This window comes from Syngnathus floridae, chromosome 10 (genome assembly GCF_059516105.1).
Source record: "Syngnathus floridae isolate MCC-2025c chromosome 10, RoL_Sflo_1.0, whole genome shotgun sequence".
In the NCBI taxonomy this organism is placed as follows: domain Eukaryota; kingdom Metazoa; phylum Chordata; class Actinopteri; order Syngnathiformes; family Syngnathidae; genus Syngnathus; species Syngnathus floridae.
In genome coordinates, this window is record NC_142422.1 from 6,546,622 (window position 1) to 6,569,623 (window position 23,002).

At 38.3% G+C, this 23,002-nt stretch overlaps 1 long non-coding RNA gene across 4 annotated transcripts in view; it reads right to left on the minus strand.

The window, feature by feature from the left end:
* Positions 1–23,002, minus strand: part of LOC148392145 (uncharacterized) — a 247,396-nt gene that overhangs the window by 169,428 nt on the left and 54,966 nt on the right. For all 4 annotated transcript variants that reach the window (XR_015860896.1, XR_015860897.1, XR_015860898.1 and 1 more), the window contains exons 3-4: positions 7,360–7,398; positions 7,206–7,275 (exon numbers count right to left, since the gene is read on the minus strand). This is a non-coding gene — a long non-coding RNA (uncharacterized LOC148392145). The remainder of the gene's footprint in view (positions 1–7,205; positions 7,276–7,359; positions 7,399–23,002) is intronic.

Below are 23,002 nucleotides of genomic sequence, written 5' to 3' on the forward strand. Positions count from 1 at the left end.
GTGTGGTTGGAGCACAGCAGTTGATCAATGAACTTAACATTAGCATTTCTTTTCATCATGTACCAAGATCACTTAATTCTCTCTCTCTTTCTCTCTACCCCCCTCTCTCTCTCTCTCTCTCTCTCTCTCTCTCTCACCCTGCCAAACACAATTGCTAAACAGTCTAAGGCAACCGGCATCCCCTCCCCCATGCACCTTACAAGGTGAACTTGAAGGACTGTGTAGTTGTGCTTTTATATGTGTACCAAGTTCCTGTGGTCATTGTGTGTTAAACGCGAGGAAAATCAAAGGAACTGTTAAGAAGAACAACAGGACTCCAGTGTATGAAAATCAATTGTCTTCCACACAGAATAAATCTCCCTTTCAATTACACAATACTAATCTCTGTGCAAAGCTATGTCTCTCTCCTCAGTGGTTAGGTTAATGAAGGCAAGACATTGAAACAGGGATTTGTGGATTACTCGTACAGAATTTCATCTTTTCTTTGTGCAATGCTGTATGTGTTGTTGTTTCGAAGAACAGGTTAAAATAAAGTGCTTGTCATGACTTGGCAAGGGGTGAAATAAAACAATACCCTTATGTTGTAAATTCCATTTGCAGAAACTAACAAAAGGCACAGAGATATCTGTTCACTCTTGTCCAAAAAATAGGATGCTATAGTCTCTTGTGAATAGTACAACAATACTTATTAAAAGAGTAGTTGAATTGATGGATCCCATTAAAGCAAAAACATAGTCTCTGGAGACCTGGTAGCACAAACAGTCTAAAGTCAATAGGATGATTCCCCAGGTATCCCTGACCAGTACCCAGTTTAAAGAGACATCAATCTAGGATGTCAGTTCCCAGCTAATGAAGCTACAGCCAATCAATATTCAGGATGCTACCACTGACTTAAATGAAGTACTAATGCTTATAAGACTCTTACTATATGAGCTTCGCACTGAGAAATGTTGCCTGGAATAGATAGATGAACAAGAGTGCAGTACCATGATGTGGAAAAGAATTCTTGCTTCATTCTTGATGAATTAGCATTGTCTTGTGTTTACAACAGGGAATTCCATTATATTTTCGATCATTTTTTGATACTAATACTAATACTACTAATACTACTACTAATATCACTACTACTATTATTAATAGTAATAATAATAATGATAATAGATAATAAAATAATAAATAAATAAAATAATAATAATAATAAAAATGTGGCTTATACTCCAGTGTGACTTACATTTATGTATGTACTCCGGGGCAACTTAGACTCCGGAAAATACGGTAATGTTGTCAAGAAAACAAATACAAGATTTGGAAATAACTTAATACATTTTCAACCACACTCGCAACAGCTCAAAACTACAGTCTTTGTGTTTTATCTTTTTTTATTAAAACCTAGTAAAACAGGCCTTGCAGGGCATTTCTTAATATTGAGATAAAATTTATACCAAGAAATTATTCTGCGGAGAATGTATAACAAGAAAACAAGATTATTTCATGCAAACTGGCAGAACCAATATGAGTATGAATATGAAGCTTGTCTTGTGCATGAATGCAAACCCATCGTTGGCAGTGCAGTGGATGGAGTTACCAGTTAATAAAGGATGTAGAGGAGGGGGGGGGGGGGTACAGAATTGACTGACACGCTAATACTGAAATAATTTCCACTTTCTCGCCACCTCCCTCTCATCGGTAGGGAATTAGTATTATCATATCAAAGGCTTCCTTTAAAATGGGCATAAAAATCATTTAAACAGACAGTGGCAGTGATTATTCAAACTAGGTTATTTGCCAGCGTATGCATGTAATATGGCATCGTCTTCTAGACAACTTCATTTGCTGCTAAATTGCTGTCTGTCACCAGCATAAGTAAATTTGGTGCTGTTTTATCAGCAGCATTGTGTCAAGTTAGGGGGATACATCAAACAGTCAATCTGATCAACAGGAAATGAACACACAGTGAATAATGCAGTGACTGAAAGGAGAGCGGATTGGTGGTGATGCGCTACCTTGATGTGCCTAATGTAAAAGTCCACACATTCTTTTTTTCCCCCTCATAAAAATAAGAGGAAAGAAGCTTTAATCTAAAATGCTGTCTTATCATCATGACTTTATGACTGTATTTATTACCTTCGACTGTGGATGTGTTGAGGATGCATAATGGTTAAAAACCTGAATGTGTGAAAGGAAGGAACATGTGGAATACCATCAGCAGCATGGTGACATCACGCTCTTTGTTTGTTTCCATGAAAGATTTGTCTTATGTATCATCTAAAAATAATAATAATAATTTAATAACCAACAGTTTTCTTCTTGGACACAGAAGGGAAACAAGTAATAATAATAATTAAAATACAGGCTAGCACACCTCGTGAGGAAAAGCGGTCCGTATGACAAAAATCTTTGGTGTGGCTACTGTTCTTCGTCTCAAGATATACCTTCTGAAACGTGTCCTGTATTTAATTTTTAGCTCAGAGGAATTCTTTGACCCCAAAATTCCAAAACAATTTGATTATTCCACGGAAGAGTGGTGATACTACTGCGTGTATAAGACAAGGACAACAGACAGAAAAAGGGTAAGAGCGGTACAGAAGAAAAAAAAAGATATATTAGAGTTTTAAGGTCTTTTGTGCGGCTGATATTGTCTCTTAGTTGGATGTTTGCCTTCAGGATAAAAAGAACTCCTCTGGAGTAACAATATACAGCAAAATAAAGTATTGAGCTTGAAAGAAAAGGGGACAACAGCAATAAGCCAACAATAGCGCACAATAGCAGGTATTTAACTGCCCCAGGAAAAGAGGGATGGGCTTACGGTCACGTCTCTCTGAATGATGCCCCACAAACTAAGGTCACAAAAAGCGTTTCCTGGCTTTTCAGAACCTGCCGAGATTCATTATATTTTGAGGGGATCAGGCCAGAGATTCATGAAGAGCGGTTTAACCCCCCAATTAGTCAAAGTCCCTTTGAGGCGTCTTCTATCTTGTGTTGATACATGAGGCTATAGTGACAAACCTGCCCTGGGGTAAAGTGATTCAATTCCAAATAGAGTTCAAAGCACTCCAGTTAAACTTGGAACACAATACTGGCCCTGCAGTGCCAAGGGTATCGGTACACCCCAAACACATAGCCATGGCCAGACTCTTTGAGAAGGCCTGAAAACCAGAGAAGGCTGGGGATGAGGGCATCACGTCATTACAGTTCTCAATATTTAACTGACACCAACGCTTGCAGAACACGTCAGACATGAGAGGTAAATCCCAAGCCAAAGTAACTTGCTCTCACCAGCCAACCAGAAATGTGCCTTCCAAACAGACAGTAATACAAACTGGGCATCAGGTCACTTACTTGATGCACACAGGGGGAGAATAAAGTTCCAATGTTCCATATCCCCAGTATAAACACATCTTGTTGCCGTCTCGCTCTGCGGCCCCATAAAATTTACCCATTTTAGCAAAACAGTAATTCAATATGGCAGGATGTCATTATACTACTCCTCTCACATACAATCAAATAAAACATACATGCTCCTTCAAGCTCTGGAATCGATTGCGTACTTGGATGTTGAAAGCAGATTTATATATAACAGTGTGACAGAAAAAGTAGCACGATACCACGGTTCGCCTACTCTCTTTGTGTACAGTAACTTAATTTAAAATCATTATCAAGTAAGACCTACATTAGTGGTGAGTCGCAAGTTGCTGCACGCACTGCTGTAATCTCTAATCACAGTGATGAGAGCTTTCAGGAAAATTTGTGAAACAGTGAATAAAAATGTTGGACTTCACACTGCTGACTAGGATTGCTCCCAAGTTGACCTGCTATAACTTAAACCATGATTACTGTAATTTGAAGATCCCAACCAGATATCTGCCTACATTTAAATTGATCTAAAGGACTGGAGAAGCAAAGCAGATAAGCCATGTGGGTGTTTTTAGAACAAAATTACCATCAAACTCTGAGACTCCCATTTGCAGCAACAATTAAAATGCCTGTATTGATGTTGCTATGGTGTGTTTTATCTTCTAAATCAATATTTGAAACACTAACTTTGGGAAGAATTGGCTGAAGTCCATTCTCTTTTTATTCTTCACAACAATTTTCTAATGGAATTGTCAGGGAACAGGCACTTTTTTGTTATCTGTATCTCAATTGCTTTCTCCTCATCAGCTAGCAACTCTTCTGTTCCAAGATGATAGGTGAGTGAATAAGAAACATTGCCTGCAGCAAATAAAGAATATGGTGGAAAGAGAAAATATAAACCAGACCATATATGGATATAAATGTAAGGTGAAGGTGAAGAATGTGAAGAAGATAAATAAGACAGATACTTTGCTTCATTGTCAGTGGCACTCCAGGGTTATTTCAAGCACTTATTTATGCACTGTAAGCAGAACAATACCAGTGAGCAGAAATGATTAAATACAGACTCTTCAAGCAATAGACAGCTCATTGTGGTGGGCCATGGCTTGCCACTGGGCCAGCTTGATAAAAGCACTATGAGCTGATAGCTGATACAATTTGCCAGCCGTTTTGAATGGGCAAAGCTGGGAGGAAGGGGCCGAGGCTCCCTTAGTCTGTCGCAGACAGCCTGTATAAGCCATAATAAAATCATTAGAATGTAAATGCTTTATTGCAAAATAAGAGCCTCAAGCTAGGGTGACATTATCTGCCGCCACCAGAATGAAAGCACCGATTAGCATTCCCCGATTCAATGATAGCGGCAACTTATCTTTATTAAAATTTTTCAAATTGAGTCTTCATTTTTTTAATGATTGAGTTTTAAGCAAATGTAATATCCAGTTCAGTTTGTGGATGAAATGGGTGGAGGGGGCGAGCAAGATGCCACAGAAATAATTAGTGCACACATTTCTTCCCTACATGTGTTTCATAACCAACAAATTGGATTTTGTATTTGCCGTGTCACTATCTAATATATTTGCATTAGAATGTGTGGCTGAGTTTACAGAATAATTACTGAAAGTGTACACCTCTTTAAACATGTGTCTCATAAGAATTAAATTTGATTTGTTTGAATGTGAATATCAGGGTGCTGGCAAATAATTGTTGCGGCATGGAGGTTAGGACTGTCACTGGTTCATATTCATGACACACACACACGACACGCACACACTTTTTTTCAGCAAAGTCTTTAAGCAGATCATTGCTTAGTAGACAGACAGCCAATTTTTATGCAAATAAACCGAGTGCTGAGTATAGAGAATAATATGCAAAAGATCAAATGTCACACTTGGAGCTACAAGAGTCTGTGTGATGTAATAATAGCTGACTTAAATTTTGTTCAGTAGTTTATGTTTCCTGATTTGCTATTCAATGTGCTAAATGTCATTGTACAAATCACTTATCGCAAAATAGGAACAGTCATGAAACACAGAAAATTGTTTTAAACACCGCTGTCGAGGTAATACTACTACGTAAAGTACTTTGATGACATATAAGCGCTCTAAAATACCGATTAACTTTGTGTACTTGGTGTCATTTTGGTTTATACTCACTCACAGGACATAATTATTGATGTTTTAAGGCAAATTGACTCATATGCTCATGGAAGCTATAGTAGAAGGCTATTTTTAGAGTAGCGCGAATCACTGTTTTTCTCAGAACAAGGATGTAGTACACAAATAGATCCCTCAGCCAAAAAACCCCGAGACAATTCCTTTCAAATTGAAAGACATGTTGCTTTTAATTGCAATCAATGCCAAAGTTCTCGCAGAATTTGTATCAGAGATGTGTGCTTGGTTGTGATTTAAGAGCTTCTAAGAAGTCCTGCACAATGCAGTTGTTATGGTGCACCCAGAGGAGTTTATGTGCAATGGAGTTTATGTGCCCCCTTAAATTGCAATCAGGACTCATATATCTTGTGGAGAAAATTCAAAATCCCAGACATCTTCCCTATTCGCCGAAGACAAAAGAGGGGGCACAAATTGGTCCAAAACACATGTGTAAAAAGAAGCGCTTACATTAAGCTCAAGGGGACTCAAGGGACCCAGTCCAATCGTTGTACGTGAAGAATGATTGTGGAGCTGGGGAGCACAGACCAGTGAATAAATCACTGACACAATGCAGATATTCTATGTTGGAGTGAAAAGATAAATGTTTAAGAGCGGAAGATGTCACTATACTCTCACAGCATAATTCTGGGTCAGTAATTGTAATTTGCAATAATTATCTTTGCAGAGATAACACTAGATTATGATCTGTGATACCCCCCTCCTTCCTCCAAAAAGAGATGGACCATAATTCATTGCTGGATAGGTGCTGGATGGCACTTCACCTCAATACTCGGCTCTCACTTACCCCTTTGACTGCATTGTGTTACTGAAATATGATGGCTCCATTTTTATCCTGTCACAATGACAACTGATGGGCTTATTTTCCTGTGGCCCCCAGGGATGATGAAATAGTAAGCAAACATTCTTTCTCAGGAGAAGAAAGGTGCTCCATCATAGCGGCTGGGGCCGCCACTGCCGCTTGTGTTGTGTGGCAATAAGACAAGGTTAGAGGATACAATACACTTGGCCTCCTCCTCAGAGGGTCGACATTGTCACTTCTTCGGCCTTCTTAACTGATGCCTTGTACAGCTCTCAACACTGTCTTGTCTTTCAAAAACGTTCTGACAAGTTTCAGTCTTCAAAAGCTACTGGGTGGATTGGGTTTGATTGACAGTGGTAGTTCCAAAAAAAGCACTTTCAAAATTTAGCTACAATTGGGCTATACTGGGATTTTCATACTTTCATTGTGTTTTAAATGTTTCCATAAACACGGTTCATACATACAAAGTACAATATCCCTGGAGTTTATACATAGCGTCACTGTTACAATCATATCACATATATTTGAGAATTAGGAGCCTTTAACAATTCTTCTTCTCCATGCAGTCATTTATGAAATGTTTTTTTTGGTTTTTGTTTTGCTGCAATACAATATATATATTGTATATTGTATATATATATATATATATATATATTGTGCCATGTGTTAAACTCAATGAAACTTCACAAAATCTGAGACTTTTAGTGGGGCTCTGATCATGCTGTCAGAAAGTTTACTAAATGGGAACTGATGTGCATATTTCATACAATGCTATAATCTTCTTATTCAGAGTTCAATCCATATTGACGGACATTTTGCTTTTTGGCAGTGTCAGTGCAGTCAATGCATTGTTGCAATACAGTAAAGTAATAAAGACTCACCTTGCAAACAGCACGAAGATAAACTTCTGATCAAAATAATCCGGCATTACAGCTGCTCTGTGAGTCCTTCCTGTAATTGATAGTCAAAGGCTTTATTATGAATAACAAACAGCGCCTCTGTTGGCAGAATGTTGCTGCCTGTTGGAACACCCACCTTGTCAAGGCTCAGCCAGCAGTGGCATTTGTCTCCTTCCTGTAAAAAGAAATGACAGTGTAATGTGATTTACAGGCGATCGCTTCAGCTCAATTAAATTAAGACTCCAATAATCCATGATGAATGCACACCTACGCCAGTCATTAGGATTACAAACAAAATATGGGTCTTATCGTATCATGGCACCATGGAGTGAACACACCCTTTAATAGATGCGCTGATTCGTTTAAGTCATTTATGTCACAGTCTGTAATGCGTTCAGTGTCTGCTGGCTGCTAATGACCAGTGAGCCTCTCAAGACAATCATTTCTCAAATCAGGGGTACCACTGACAGTGTCTACCGCCAATACCGTAAAATGTTTGACTATGTTAAGGTATCACATACAGAAACACTAATAACTATGACAATTAAAGTGATTATAGTTGACTCGTGGGGTGAAATAAGGACAAGCCGAATTTACGAATGGCAGACGGCAAATGTGCTGCCTATACTTTTTGATTGACAGTGTCATATTTGTTGGAGGGTTATGAACCACAAAACAAGGGTTAAAGGGAAATTGACCCAGCAGTTGACGGGTGACTGATACATTGAGCTGAAGGTCTTTAATCTTGCCGCTGAGGTTACATGAAGCTTATATAACAAATTACAATGCCTACAGGGTAATATATCACCTGATGGATCTCCTTCAGCTTTTTCCTGTCTTCTCACTTTCACATTTAGTCTCTGAGAGACCCAGTAGATTCACTCGAATATAAGTTACAGGTACAGTGCACTCTGAATATGATCAAGATGGATGATCTGTCAAGACGGTTTTAATTCTTGAGCACTACCCAGGGTTTCACTTTAATTGTATTAATCAAATGCAATGCAATCTTAGATTGGCTGTGAAAATAATCTAAATCTAAATAATCTAATCTTTTAGATATTCAATAAAATTATCCTACATTTATTCTTGAATCTCAACCAAAATATATGTTCCCACTCTGATCATTCAATTTCTAAATTCATTTATAAGTGTGTGTGTGTGTGTGTATGTATGTGTGTATATACACATATATACATACATACATGCACGCATACACACCCTTTTTTCTTGACCTTGTCAGACTTAAACAATGTCCATGCTACACCTGGCAAATGATAAAATACAAATATTTTTCTGATAAACTCGCAAGTAGAACAACAATGTCCAGGTGCAGATTATCGTTGAAGTATAAGATACGTTTGCAACTCAGAAAGAGGCCGGTCCTTCCGATAGCTCTGCCAAAAGATATTCAGCTTCAGCACCCCAGCTTTAGATGTATTCTGATGTTCTGATATCCTCATACGTGTAAAGTGAGAGGTCATAATCCCCCATTGCACTGTGGCTCAAAAAATGCTGCTCGGATGTTCTGATCACTGGTGATGCACTTCTCTCCACATATCACAGAGGCCTGCGTAACAGTTTGCAGAAGGGTTACTGCACTATTAGAAATGGTGTGACCAGGACTGACGTTTACAGCTTTTCACTGCTTAGTAAAGGCTAAGGCAAGTGTCAAACACAAGGGCCATGCAACTGATGTGGCACTTCACTTTTTTTTTTTTTTTTGCAGTGCACAAAATTGTCAACAATTTCCCTCAAATTCTGTTAACAAACTGATAAGAATAAAATCATTTAGAATATTACAGCAATTTTATCATAATGGAGCAATTATTTGTGTTCAAATGCGCTCAGGCTCGAATGACATCAATGTTCATACAATAGAAAGTACCGATATTCTCTGCTCAAAAATGACAGAACATTTTAACATTATTACTGTGTAATACTCTAGGAGAAAGCAAAATTAATTCAAATGTTGAAAAATTGTTGGAAGATCTAAATTAAGAGAGCTGACGACTTAAGTGCTTCCAGTAAACCTGCAACTACAATTAATATTAACCAAACATTCCTTAAATGTAAAGTATACTCACACTTGTGAATGTCAATTTTGTTAACTCATAACTCTGTTTATAAAGATGGAGTGATCACATGGACAAATAGTTTAACACAATTAGTTATATTTGAATATTGTTTCCCTGAAACTAGCTTTATAGTATGTCATCAAACTATGCCAGCAAGAAAAATGACCGTTTTTTTTTTTTTATATGCAATGTTTTTTCTAAATATAGATATTCTTCAAAAACCATCAACATTTGTTATTTAATCATTCATGAAATGTGGCGTGCAAAAAAAAAAAAGTGGTCCGAAGGAAAAAAAAAGTGAATCTCCTGAAACCAAATCTGTCTCCCACCCAAGTACACGGATGTCAAGGCCATCTCCCTTACCCCTGTCTGTCAACAGCTTTTGAGAAGTCTAAGTATAAAATAGCAAGGTTCACTAACAGTATCTGTCCTTCGCAGGATACATATAGCGATACGTTGGGAGGCTCAGGTAAGAACTTCAGCATCAATCTGTCACTCGCTTCCCTCAAGGCGATAAGAGAATTCCAACAGAGATAACGCTGGACATTCAACTTAATTCCAAAGGCAGAACTTTTCATCAGTGGGCCACATATTAGCTTTTGGAAAAACGTAGTGCTGCAAGGACCCGCCATCACCCCTCTGCCTTTCTGCAGTCAAAATATTAGCATCACAAAATTTGGTGCTTGCAAATCTAGTGCAGGCATGACATTCTGAAAATTGCGCAGCTGATGTTTTATTCATTCTCTATCATCATGTTGCCTTTCTTAAAATTGTTTGGATGACACAGTTAGCATCTTTAGGAATAACTCTGATTTGTTCCAATGAACTGGATTATTATTATGTAGATAAAGAACTAATTCCCTTTCCAAAAAAAGTACATATGGTAGAAATTCTGACCCCTTACACTGTAAAAAATGGTGAGTGAAATTTAATTGAAAAAAACCTAGTCAGGTTTTTCCACTCAGAATTCTAAGTAAAGGAGAGATTTTGAGAATGTTTTTGAGTGGAAACATTTTACTAGTTTTCTTTACTAGTAAATTTCACTTGCCATTCTCACACTGTACTATGATTGCCATGCAGTGAATGTCAACTTGCTGTTTTATTTTTTTAACATGATTTGAAGAAAAAAAACCCCACAAATACTGTCGTTGTTTTTTGTAACATATTTGGGGGAAAAAAAACACAAAATGGTTATCGTGTGGAAAACAAGACATTCCACACAGAAACAATTGATTGTTTTATAGTGCAGGAATAGCACTAACTCAGCTGGGCAAATGTGTAAGTGCTAGTGTGGCTGTTTTTTATTTTTTCCTTTTTTTTTTTTTTTTTTTTTAGAAGGTTCATATGGATCAATACGACATGGCACATTTAGGAGACCCCTACACCACACCTTGGGACGAGGGAAGCAAGATTGGAGCCCCTCGCTGCATCATTACCACTATCCCTTTCTTTTGCTGATTAGTGGGGGTGTAGTGACAATAACAACTAAACCAATACCACATACCCTTGTTCAAGTACATGAGCAAGCTAAAGAATTTTTCGATTTCAGATGTTTTATTTGCTATGTCTTTGGCACTTGTCAGGGTTCCACAGAGAGGGTATTTACTGCACTCGTAAGCCAGATACAAAATATGACTATTGACCAGGCGTTTAATAACAGCTTTCTTAGTTTTCTTGCAGGGCTTTTTACAATCAAGATGTCCCCCTGCAAACAAAGACTTATAGGCATGTGGAAAGGTGAGATAAAAACAGTTAAAAGTGACAGCAGAAATATGGGTCGATGGTTCCAGAGCCATAACTCACTACTGTCTTAAGAAAAACACAATTGTTTTGTTCTTTCATTTAAAAACAAAATGCTAAGCTTTTTATTTTGTTCTGTTCTGATATTTAGATATTTATTTAGTGTTTCAGCAAAATAGGGTAGATCCTCTTTAATCGGGTCAACTGTGTGCATGCTGGGACATTGTAATTGTATAATTTAAATCCAAAGGATAAATAACACACTAACAAACACTCTCAAAAGTAACACAAGTCTCTCATCAGGGTCACCCCTTTGACAAAGGCCACATTAATATATATTCGTATCTTTTCAACGGTTTTAAAAGCTGTTAGAGTGTGTAGCGGATAATTCAAGTGAAGGTTTTTTTTATTTTTTTTGTCTATGTGGGCCACCAGAGAGACAATAGAGACCCATCGATTGGAAAGGGGCTCGACATCCTGGCTTCTTGTCAGCTGAATAAAAAGACCATTACCCCTTCAGCACTTGAAGTGATATATACCACCGAGGAAAAGAAAGAATTAGGACTTTTACCTCCCGTTCCATCAAGCAATATTCTTTCCTTTCTTTCCCTTCTTTGTTTTGTTTGCTGCAGTTTGTCCCTTAATCATGGCAATCTTTTCGACATTACACAGCTAAGTTTGTGAAACAATAGAAGGGAGGCTAATAACTTTTCCTGGGGCGGCAGTTTTGGTGCTAAGGGGAAGAAAAGGGAAGGATGGTGATGATAAAAGGATGGTGGCCTTGGTCAAAGGTTAGCTACTGTGATCTCATTGCCGCTTTTTCACTTCTTTCAAGTATTGACTTCAGTATTTCATTACCCCAGGATGAAATTTACCACTTTTTCCTGAACATCTTCAAACACATTAAAGACTGTTGACGCGAAGGTTACACAGAATACAAACACGTTTGTTTGTTCATTAACGTTAAATAAAGCCATAAGGAAAGTGACCTGAATCTGAAAGGACAAACATTTATTAGATTTAGTCCTTTGTATTTCTAAGTGAAAGGACACGTGCAAGTGAATCATTTGTATGGTCTCGAGATCACTGGGTAATAATAACAATAATAATAATAATAATAATAATAATAATAATAATAATAATAATAATATAATGTCGTTTGCAATGCCTCTGGCCTCTTGCCAGTAAATTGTCATACTGTAAATAACAAGAAAAAAGTCAATATGCAGGTTAATATGAGAGGGTAGTGCAAATCAATGGTGGACTTCAAGTTCAAATCTTTGTAACCTATGTTGTAGTTACACCTCAGGACAGAGACCCTGAGATATTGATCATGGTTTGGATTTAAGTTGCTTTGCCTTCACAGTTCAGCCCATTTCATCACCAATATGATTAATACATTCCAATTTACTGAGAGATAGTATTCTTACAAAAAAGAGATCTATTTCACCCCCAAGATCGAAAGTTAGAAACCACAGCATAATTGATGACCTCCCGGGACAAATGCTCTCATATTTATCACCAGCTGACCTTTCGTCTGATCTCATCCATCATAAATTAAAGTTGTACAGCAGTGGCGTGGCCCTCACTCCTCGCTCAGCACAACCTTTTGTCCAGAGGTCCTCTCCTTTGCTTCATTTGGAGCTGTTGGAAGGACCAACTTTAAAACCTGCAGTTCAGCACCTCTGCTGTTCGGGGCAGATGGTCATCGCTGAAAACATCCGTCAAACTCGGGCCCTCTCACCAGTAGCCCACCGGCATGTACTCGTCTTTCTCACTTCTTTTCCTCTCTTTTCTCTGGTGCCCTGAAAAATGTACTTGGCCCCCTTCCTGATTTCAGTTTTGTTTGCACATACCTCAAATCTACATCATTAAACCAATTTTAATATCTCACATCGACAACCATTGCATCGCAATTGGATCTATTCCAAATGTTGACTTCTTCACTCCAAAAGCTTCATTTTATATTTTAGCCATTCAAAGGTGGACTTGATGTTATTTTTCAAGTCACTGTCCTGGCTGCATAACCAAGAGCAGTTGAGCTTGAGGACATGAACTGATAGCCAGCAATTTGCCAGCACCATTTTCTGGGAGAAAACAGAATTCATTGCTCATTTAATCACAGCAGGTCGTACTGGTCATAAAGTAGCAACGGTGCCCCAGACGATCCCACCTTAATGTTTAATTGTTGGCATGATGTTTGTATCAAATGGTCCATTTAGCTTTCTTTTTTTGCTAGAAATAAATGATTGCAGACCCTCAGAATGGTAAGTATTATCAACATGTTTCTTTGCACTTGTACGTGGGCTTGTACTAAATGGGCATATATTCTATTACTGTACACTGTCATCTAATTACTAGTTTGTTCCTATCGCGGTCCAGTTAGATTCACATCTTCTACTCGCTCTCCAGGTACGATCCACCACCCTCCTTACTAAAGGTGCATATTAATATTAATGAGGAATAGGTCATTAATGTTAAAACTGAGATTTGGGGGAGAGCCCTTATGACTCTACTGTCGTGATTAACACAAAGCAATGGAATAATGTATCATTCACACAATATTAACAAGGTGAATTGGGAAAAAATCCTTTAAGAAGGGGTCAGTAATTATAGGCTAATGTCTATGCCAGCTATGGATTTTTAATAGGCGGTCTAATGATGGGGGAAATCTCTATCGTATTGCGATAGCAAAACATGCATTTAGAATATCTGATATAATCAACCCGGGTCATATGAAATCGTTAGTCTTTCAGTGTTGTTCTGCTCATCTGTTTCCATCAGAAAACTTCAGAGTACTAAAAAATAAGCAATCACAGACATTTTATCACTTTTAGCAACACTGAAATCTTCTTTTAAACTAAAAAAAATACAATGACATTTTTCTCACAGAAAACTCTTCTCTGAAGTCCACTAAAAATGCTCTTCAGCAGCCACTGCAAAGAAGCAACTGAAGGAGCATTTCATGTTTATCCATTGTCATTCAGTGCATGACTACCCCACACTCCCACCAGTGGCAGCCTACAAGTGACCCCTGAAAAGAGGGGGTCAGAAAGTAGGTCGTGCGGAATGGCCCGGCTGTTAGCTCCGGCACTCCTGACAGCTTTAAGTAGATCTCTTTTTAGCCATTTATTTGGAGAGTCTTGGGGGGAGAAAGAGTGTGGGAGCAGGCAGAACAAGAGCAGAGCTTGACTTCCTCCTGAAAGGGAAACTAAGACTATGATGCAGGAGTGAACTTTCACTGATCGAAGCTTTCAAAGAGTTTTTCTGAGAAATGGTGTGATCACATCCACAATGAACCCGAGCCTATCGATATGACACTTGCAAGGATGTCAATATTTTCTCTTCTTTCTGAATAGGCTTATTCCTGTAGTATGGTTTTCCAGAGACTCTGTCGTTTCCAGGCTCCTGTGGTGCCTCCTTACAGTGATTATTTGCTGCTGAATTTGTCAGAGAGTTACCAACTGAGCGAGGCTTCACGTGATGTCTACATACACTACTGGGTAATAAGTGCTACTGGCTTATGTATTGCTCCAATAATTTTAGTCATTGTATAAATTGTAATTTTCCTCTTGCAACCTGTTTAGGTCGAATGTTTTACTCACAATAAAAGCTGTGTTAGTATTATTTGTCAGATGAGTTTTTAATATAAAATACGTGTATATTAGAAATTGTATTGTGAACAAAAACTATGTGAGCAAGCATATATATATATTTTTTTTATCATTTTGTTGATGTTTCCCCAAAATAAAAGCATGAAATAAAACCAATTCAAATAATAGCTGCACACCATGTTGGAGTGTTTTAAAGTGTCACATGTATTTCAATATTTTGCAGGTGATTCTCCCACATATTATGTTTAAGAAATGATCCAGAAAATACTGCTCAGGTCAGAGAACCTCCACAATAAACTATGATCTGGTTGAGACATCAATGACAGATCTGTTTTGTTGTTTAAACGATTACGTTTATAAAGATCTTCATCCCGTAATACTGTATTTAGCTGCATTGCGCCCAAATTTAGAGTCCTTGCAATATTCACTGTCTTGTGGCGTATAATGCATTTTTATCTCCTCTGCACCAGCAGACCGTAGATTAGCATTCTAGATTCTAACATGAATTCTTGTCACCGCTTCGCTTGTCTAGAAGTCTAACTGCAAAAGCGACCATCTGCTGCAATAAAGACCCTGACAATCCAGGTAAATGTGCTTTTTACTATCATAATGACTATTATGCATATTGATCTTAATGAACATAACGTTGAATTATTCTATTAGTCAGAGTGAAAATATGGGTCATGGTAAACACCACTACGGAATATCTAACAGATTTTTTTGCTCACAGGCACTTTTGGACACTACATTGATATCACTAGGTCGTTGTATGTTTTTTCTAATTCGGCATACATACATTCATAAAAAACAATATCTAATATTAGAATAGTTAAACAGTGATGGTCACAGCATTTTTAAACAACTTTTCAATCATTTGTCGTTTGTAAACTTCCAATTGAAACAACTCATTTGAAGTGGTGGGAAAAGATTCATCACACAGTCTCATTTGTAACATCATTGACATGACAATAATGACCCCTTGGCAGTACAGAGTAATGGGTGTCTCTGCCCTTTAACCCAATCCAATGAACACATTTGGTTTAGGCCAGTGCTCAGTGATTTATTTCTGACAATATTATGGCTTCTGAAGTCGTGAAGCTGGACACCTTGGGCATTGAATGGGACAATCATTAACTTAGCAGGACATGGTTCACGTTTACTCTCGTTCCACTCTGCAAGGGTATTTAGAATTCACTCACTTTCCAGATTGCTACTGGTTTATGGTCCAAATAATGTGTTCTCAAAGAAGGAATGTTTAAAGATTCTTTAGGTGGATTGGAAATACGGTTTTGAACAAGTTTACCTCAAATGTGGCCATTTTTAATTTACCATGCAGACTTAGATATTATATTTAGTATTGTATGATGGATGGCTGACTGGCTTGTATAAATAAACAAAAACTTGAGCCAATAAATGCATTTATTTTAAAGGTTTAAAAAAATCTGTATATTTTATGAGGCTGTATCATTACTTACACAATCATTGGGAGCATATATACAACATATACTAGTCACCTGCCATTACGGTCATCAAAGAATCCCTTGTAATAACACCACAGCCACAAACAACAAATAACCAAAGTACACGTATTTTAAAAATCGGTGATACCTATTCAAACTGAACTGAAATTCATCATTTCTCCCTTCTCTCTGCCACCCCCCAATGTCCTCTCTCGTTACCTTAGCAGCCCCCGCCTCCGACCCGGTAACCACAGAGCTCGTGATGGTTGCTGCAGTACATATATTGCATCTATATTACCTAACAAACAATATATACAATCGTGTACATATACGAAGTAGACTAAAAATTATTGTAAAAAGATTCAAGAAACAGATGCCACTTCTCGTATAAAAATAGAAAGTCACACGGTGGGTACAGGAAATGAATGGAGTGTCAAAAAAAGAGGATTATACAGAAGAAGAAAATGAATAGAAGATGGTAGAAAAAGAACAGAGAAAGGGAACAGAGGATGGGATTTGGTATCTGTAAACAACACATCTATCACCCTTGGCCTCCTGTAAGGGCTATTGGGTCACTGGTGTGTTTGCACCGATCCCATCACTCACTCAGAGTCGACAGGCCAACCATTCCCAACCCACCACAGTGTGCTTTTTCAATGCAGTCAACAATGAGCAGGCCCTGGCACTGTCTGTTTAGCTAGGGGGGATCTGTCAGGAAAAGTAAGACGAATGAGCTGTCCTGATTGACTATTTCCTTAGATACTGAATCAATGGGCTTATTATCACCAGCAATTACAGTACTAATACAAACAGATGCTTGGGGAAAGACATCTGCTTAGAGAGATGAGACAAATAGATATCTAGTCAATAGAGTGTAGAAAGCGCTGTTCTGGGCCCTAAGCAGAGATATTTGTATTGTTATGATATACCCAGGAGCCAATATACAGCAGTGCACACAAACCTGTGCCCGACTATCAATAAAAAATATAGTTTGTAATTACAAGCGGTACAGATAATAGATGGATGAATTACAAAACCAATAATTAGGGACTTAGGCAGCAATCTAAGAGTAATTGCATCATTATGATTACAATTAAAAATAACTATATATACGTACTTTTTTTTAATTGAGAATTTCAATAGAAAGAGAGGAGCATGGAAAAAATTAAGGAGACTTTGCACAACTTTTTTTTTTTTACAACTAAGCCACCTACCATTGAGTGTATTGAGCATGTGTTTGGTTTCGTGATGACATGCATTAGTTGTTGATCAGTTTTCCAAACTAAATATATGCATAAGTGACAGCACATGTACAGTACGGAGGACTATAAAAGGTCAATACAGAGCACATAGGATGATAGCATAATTTGAAAGACCATATTTGGCTCTCTGCTAATATGACATAAGAATTTGACCAACATTGACAATTTTGTAACTTTGTTACCTTACCCCTTGTATTATAGTTCTTATTCGTTAGTTATTATTTGTATAGACCATCTGTCTGATTTCATCATGGCACAGAATGAATAATAACAATAATTTATTTGAATTACGTCTTTGGCATTACATTCATTCGTTATTGATTTTGGAAGGATGGATTTATTTCCTGATGGTATTGGTTTCACCTTTTCAGATGACCATTTTTGTTCCCTCAACAATGGCTTGTTTAACTTACCAATAGCAACATATTACTGCAGGGGACCAAACATGGCTGCCATGTCATGTTTTGTTGAAAAAGAATGTGAGATGGATGTGCTTGGCTTCACTTCCTTATTATGATGTGATTCAGTCCAAAGATTTTGACACAGAGCCCCAACAGAGACACAATCATTTTTAACACTTGCCCCTCTCTCCTATTATCTGACTCCAACAATAACCTAAGCTCCACATCTCTCCTCCCATTGCTGCAACACTGAAAACAGTCTATGGACTTTTGGAAGGGAGTGAGGCATATCATTGGAGCTCAGGACATGCAAACAGCAAGAGGGCCCTTTCAGAACGGGTTCTGATGGACGTGATGCCACTCCAAGAGGACATGCCTGACTTGCTAGTCCCTGACAACGGTCTGTGTTTGCCAGGTGAAGCATTGAGGGGCTGTACCGTTCCTTTTGGTCATGGTCTGCTATGTTACCGTTTCCACACTGCAGGGCCGTTGGTATAAACCACCAAGACTTGCTCTCTTGCACGCCTGAGCAAGTAACCTCAGGAAGCTAGCCGTGCAGAAAGGGCCATTCCTTTCCCCTCTATCCACACCATTTCTCACATTTAATTAATAAATCTGATTTCTTCTGCTCCTGTGGCTGGGAGGAGGAACGTACATTAACCCTCATGTCTTTTTTTGCTGTGGAGAACTGTTGATTGTTCTCTTGAAATGTCACACTGGACTGGATGAGAGGACACCTTCTTGTTTCACACCATAAAACCGCAGCGCACAGGCCCAACTATTTGTGTGCACCAAGCCAACATTTGAAGTTAATGAGTAGAGATATTCAGCAGTGTTACCACAGAATTTCCAAAAGAGGCGGAAATCATTATTTGAGCTGTTGCTCTGGGCACCAGGCCTGACCACCTCCTTCCTCTCTATTACTTTCAACAGTGTTGACACTGAAAATGCTGCATTACCACAAATAGACAACAACATATTTGGTTATGGGAATAATAAATGAAATTCATGAGTGTCATGTTACGGAAAATTAAATGAATTTACAATAGCCATATTACATTAGATTTATTCCTTTCTTTCTTGGCGCATTCAGCCTCCATCTGAATGCACACTAAAGTACTGTCCCTCCTAAAATGAGAAAATCTGGAAAATTAACCCCCTATTCATGTAGAGATACCATTTGAAAATCTAACCTAATTAGAGTACGTGATTATGTCATTAGGAACGAGATGAGGAGGGGTTGCACGCTTTTCAAAAGCTCCCTGTGAGCTTGTCTGTGAAATAAAAGCCGCAAAGGACCTTAAAGGTAACTAATCCATTTAACTCCCATAGCTCCAGCTCAACATGCCTCAGTAGACAACACAGCAATCCCACAGAACAGGCCGAGGAGGGAGAGAATGCTTGTGGATTGCTTTACAGCAGTCGCCCTTTGAAACAAATGACAAACGTACCATTCATCTGAAGCATGAGGCAGGTTGGGAAAGTTTCATTCCCTGCATCCCTATTCTGACTATTATGAGAGGTCACCTTAGAACACAGCAATTATACAGTATGTTAAGTTTGGGTTGAAGTATTGTTGGAGAATGTATATGCATAAAGACAGACATATACACACACACACACACACACACGCATATATTAGGACAGGGCAGTGCCATATTGAGTTCCGCTGGGAAGGAAAGAACTCCTTCAGAAAAGCAATGCAATCAAGGTAAATGGAATGAATTCCACTGACATCTGACTTTAGGGTTGATAAATTTCAATAACACTGTTAGTCAATATTTAATTCTGTAAATGCAACTAGTGGTTGTTTTGAAGTTTGGTTAATTGAGTAGAGCTAATTTATAACTCGTCAGACACAACTGTGACCTGTGAGGGAAAACAGCGTTATTCAGTTCATTATAAGTTATACAGCTATACATCAAAAGCATTGACTGACTTTATGATATAGAGTGTAATAAAACAGTGGTTGATAAATTTAATGGTGCTTGTTATTAATAGGGCTTTGATAGAGGAGGGGGCAGTTTATGCAGTAGCATAATCATGTCGGTATTATAAGAAAATCATAATAGTTGAACAACAAAAGTGCAGAAATTAATGACTGATATGAATAACATTATTTGAACCGGCTCATAGTAAGAAGCTTATAAATAATGCCGTATTAAATCAGTGTCCATGTTGATAGTACAGCAGGGCATTACTATGATATACAGTGAAGTCAAGTCTCCACCCAAGCCCCCCGTTTTGTGCACTGTAATAACTCACCATGGCTGTCCTTGTCAAACCACCTAGCCCGAAGATAAATATGTCATTCTTTATGGCTCCCATCAGAGTACTCAACAGATTAATTTGAGAATAAAAACAGGATTCTTGTGCCTAGTAAATCCATCAGGTATGATGAACAGGCATTCAAAGTAAGCGCACGACTCCTGCAGTAGCAGTAATTCTATTTGAAATGGTCCCTCAATCTACATTGTACATTTAGAAGAATATTTTGAAGAAATATCCCAATTTAAAGGATCTGTGTTTTAAAAAAATAAAAATAGCCATGATGTGTTTTAATTCATCAGGGAAAAGTTTGAATGCCACTCATGTAGCTCTTAGCCATGATTAACCACGCCAACCTCGGGCCTCAGGGTGTCTGCAGGTGTGTTTTGGAGCCAAGTTCCAACAGACTGCTGGAACAGTGTGGTGTAGGTTTTTTGGCATCAACTGCAGTTTGCTTTCTGCTCCATGGGGAGCGACCTCATCCCTCACACGTCATCCTACGTCAAGTAATAATTTTGCTTTCTGCTGCCAGATTGGTCTTGCAAATGAGAATCTGTTAATTGCCTTACCCGAATAAATAAATGTTAAAAGACAAATAGAATTGAATGCATCAATAAAATAATTGCACATTTCAACAAACTACGGATGTCTGAAACTAAGGGGAATATTTTTTTTTTTTTTCTCTTTAGTACCTTTTCACTTGCCTCCTCCCTGCTGTCAGTTCTGGTCTCCTTTCAATCTCCTCACTCTCACAATCTAATACTCTGAAAACGACTCCCTTTGCAGCTCATTCGTTCCCCAAAACTCTCTCACGCATTTACCAGGCACCCTTAGTGACTGCTGGGCTGTAAAATGGCCATAGTCGAGAGAATGAGGAAAGGGGGGGTGATAGGGGGAGAAAGAGTCTGAGGGAGAAGAGTTAGATTCTTGACAGCAGGGACTCCCATTATCTCTGTAATCTGGTGATAATTAGAATTAGTGCTCGGGCACCCCCAAGGCGAGACTTTCAATGCCTCACAATGTCTCCATAGGACCTGGAGCTACTCTCCCTGCAAACACACACATGAACGCGCACACACACGTACACTCGCGTACACATCCTTGACCTCCTCCTTGTTTTTACACCTCAAACGCAGGCCCTCAAACCCTCTTTTCAACTATTAAGATTTATTTCAAAACCACACACACACGCACGCACACACACCTCATTGACTCAAAACCCACGAATACACACACACACACACACACACACACACACACACAGTTATCCACAGCCACTCAGCATTACCGCAACCCCCACTTCACCCACTCTTCCTTGCCCCTGGGTGGTGCACAGCTGAAGGTAACAGTGGGTCACTGGTGTTGCTCTTGAGAAGCTGAGCCTTCACTGCCCATTAATCTGCTACTAATTACAATGCTCAATAGACTCCTAAAAGAGATGTTAGCCTAATTATACTATCAGCCAGTGAGCTCACTATTAAAGCGATTGATATGTGTACAGGGAGCAATGAAAACTTAAGGCTGTCAGAGCAAGGCAGTACCAGCGATGAAGTTCACTTTTTGCAGCATCCTTGTCTGTTTAGGTTGGCAGTGCAGGACAGAAAAAAAATATTTTTCTCACCCGCAAAGTTTGTAAAATAAATGGAAATAATTAAAATCAGAAGCATTGAATGAAGGAAGCTCTTCATTATTATTAATTATTATTATTTACAATAAAAACACTGTCACCCTCAATGAGAACTGAATCCACACTGTCCACACTAAAATCAGGCGAATGTGCAAACTAAACCATCAGTGCCCTACTCACTTATTTCTTATTAACCAAGCAAAATACCATGTCATACAAAATGATCCTTCAAACACATGCTTGATCAAGGTGTGTTAGCTGATGTAAGAAATGTTGTTTTAGTGTCAGTCATCGCCATTGTGACCCCGTTGCCTGGACACAAACGTTCCCGTACCCCCCTGCCCAGCGTGCAGCTCATTCACTGAGCTTCAGTGCACATTCCAACCAGTTCCCCCAGAGACTCTCAATTCCTCCATTGCCTTCACACTCTAGCACTTTGGGCTCTGCCACTGTGTGTCACTTGTCCGCTGAACAAGTGCGATGGATAAAAAGTAGGAACAACAAATGATGATGTGGATATTAGATACAACCGTGTTTGTTAAATATAACATTTAATTGAATTGTGTTATGTAATTTAAATTATTTATCGTAGTCTCTTTTTTTCCTTGAAATCCTAATTTCTATATCTGCTTCATTTGTTTAAAAAACAATAGCTGTGGGACAAAAACAATCTATTTCATTTAGCTAAGCCCTAAGAAACCAATTAAAAAATTAAAATTAAAAGAAAGGATATAACATAAAAAATAATCACTTTTTGTTTTTATAAAAACATCAATGCACTGTCAAACAAAGGTGAAGGATCAATAAAAAAAATTCTCAGTAATGTCTTACCAAAGTAAAAAAAAAAAAAAAACTTGTGTCGTGTGCAATTCAAAATCAAATGCAGTCAATACAAACAACATTTTTAAAGCGGACCATTAAAGCGGTTTTCAATGTCCGGCAGACAATCAATGTACAATGTTTGAAGAATCAAGCGCTGACCTAAACTAGAGCACGTTCAAGGGAAGAGCAGGTTACCATTGATTTACTCCTTGATGAACATGATGGCTTGTAATTTTTCCATGTGGCTTGCTTCTAATGGACACTCAAAATGACCAAATTACATTTATTTGAACTATACTGATTCATTAACCTCAGTGACACATGATTGAGGTGATAACCTCACATGTACCATCTGCCAAGCCAAATTTCAAAATATTGACCCATCATCTAATGTATTGGAGAGAAATAAATGAATGAAATAAAATCTGCAACCCGTTTTGTTGTTTTGATTTTAGATATTGTCACGATAGACACTGAGCTATTTCTGCAAATGCTTTAACTTTCATC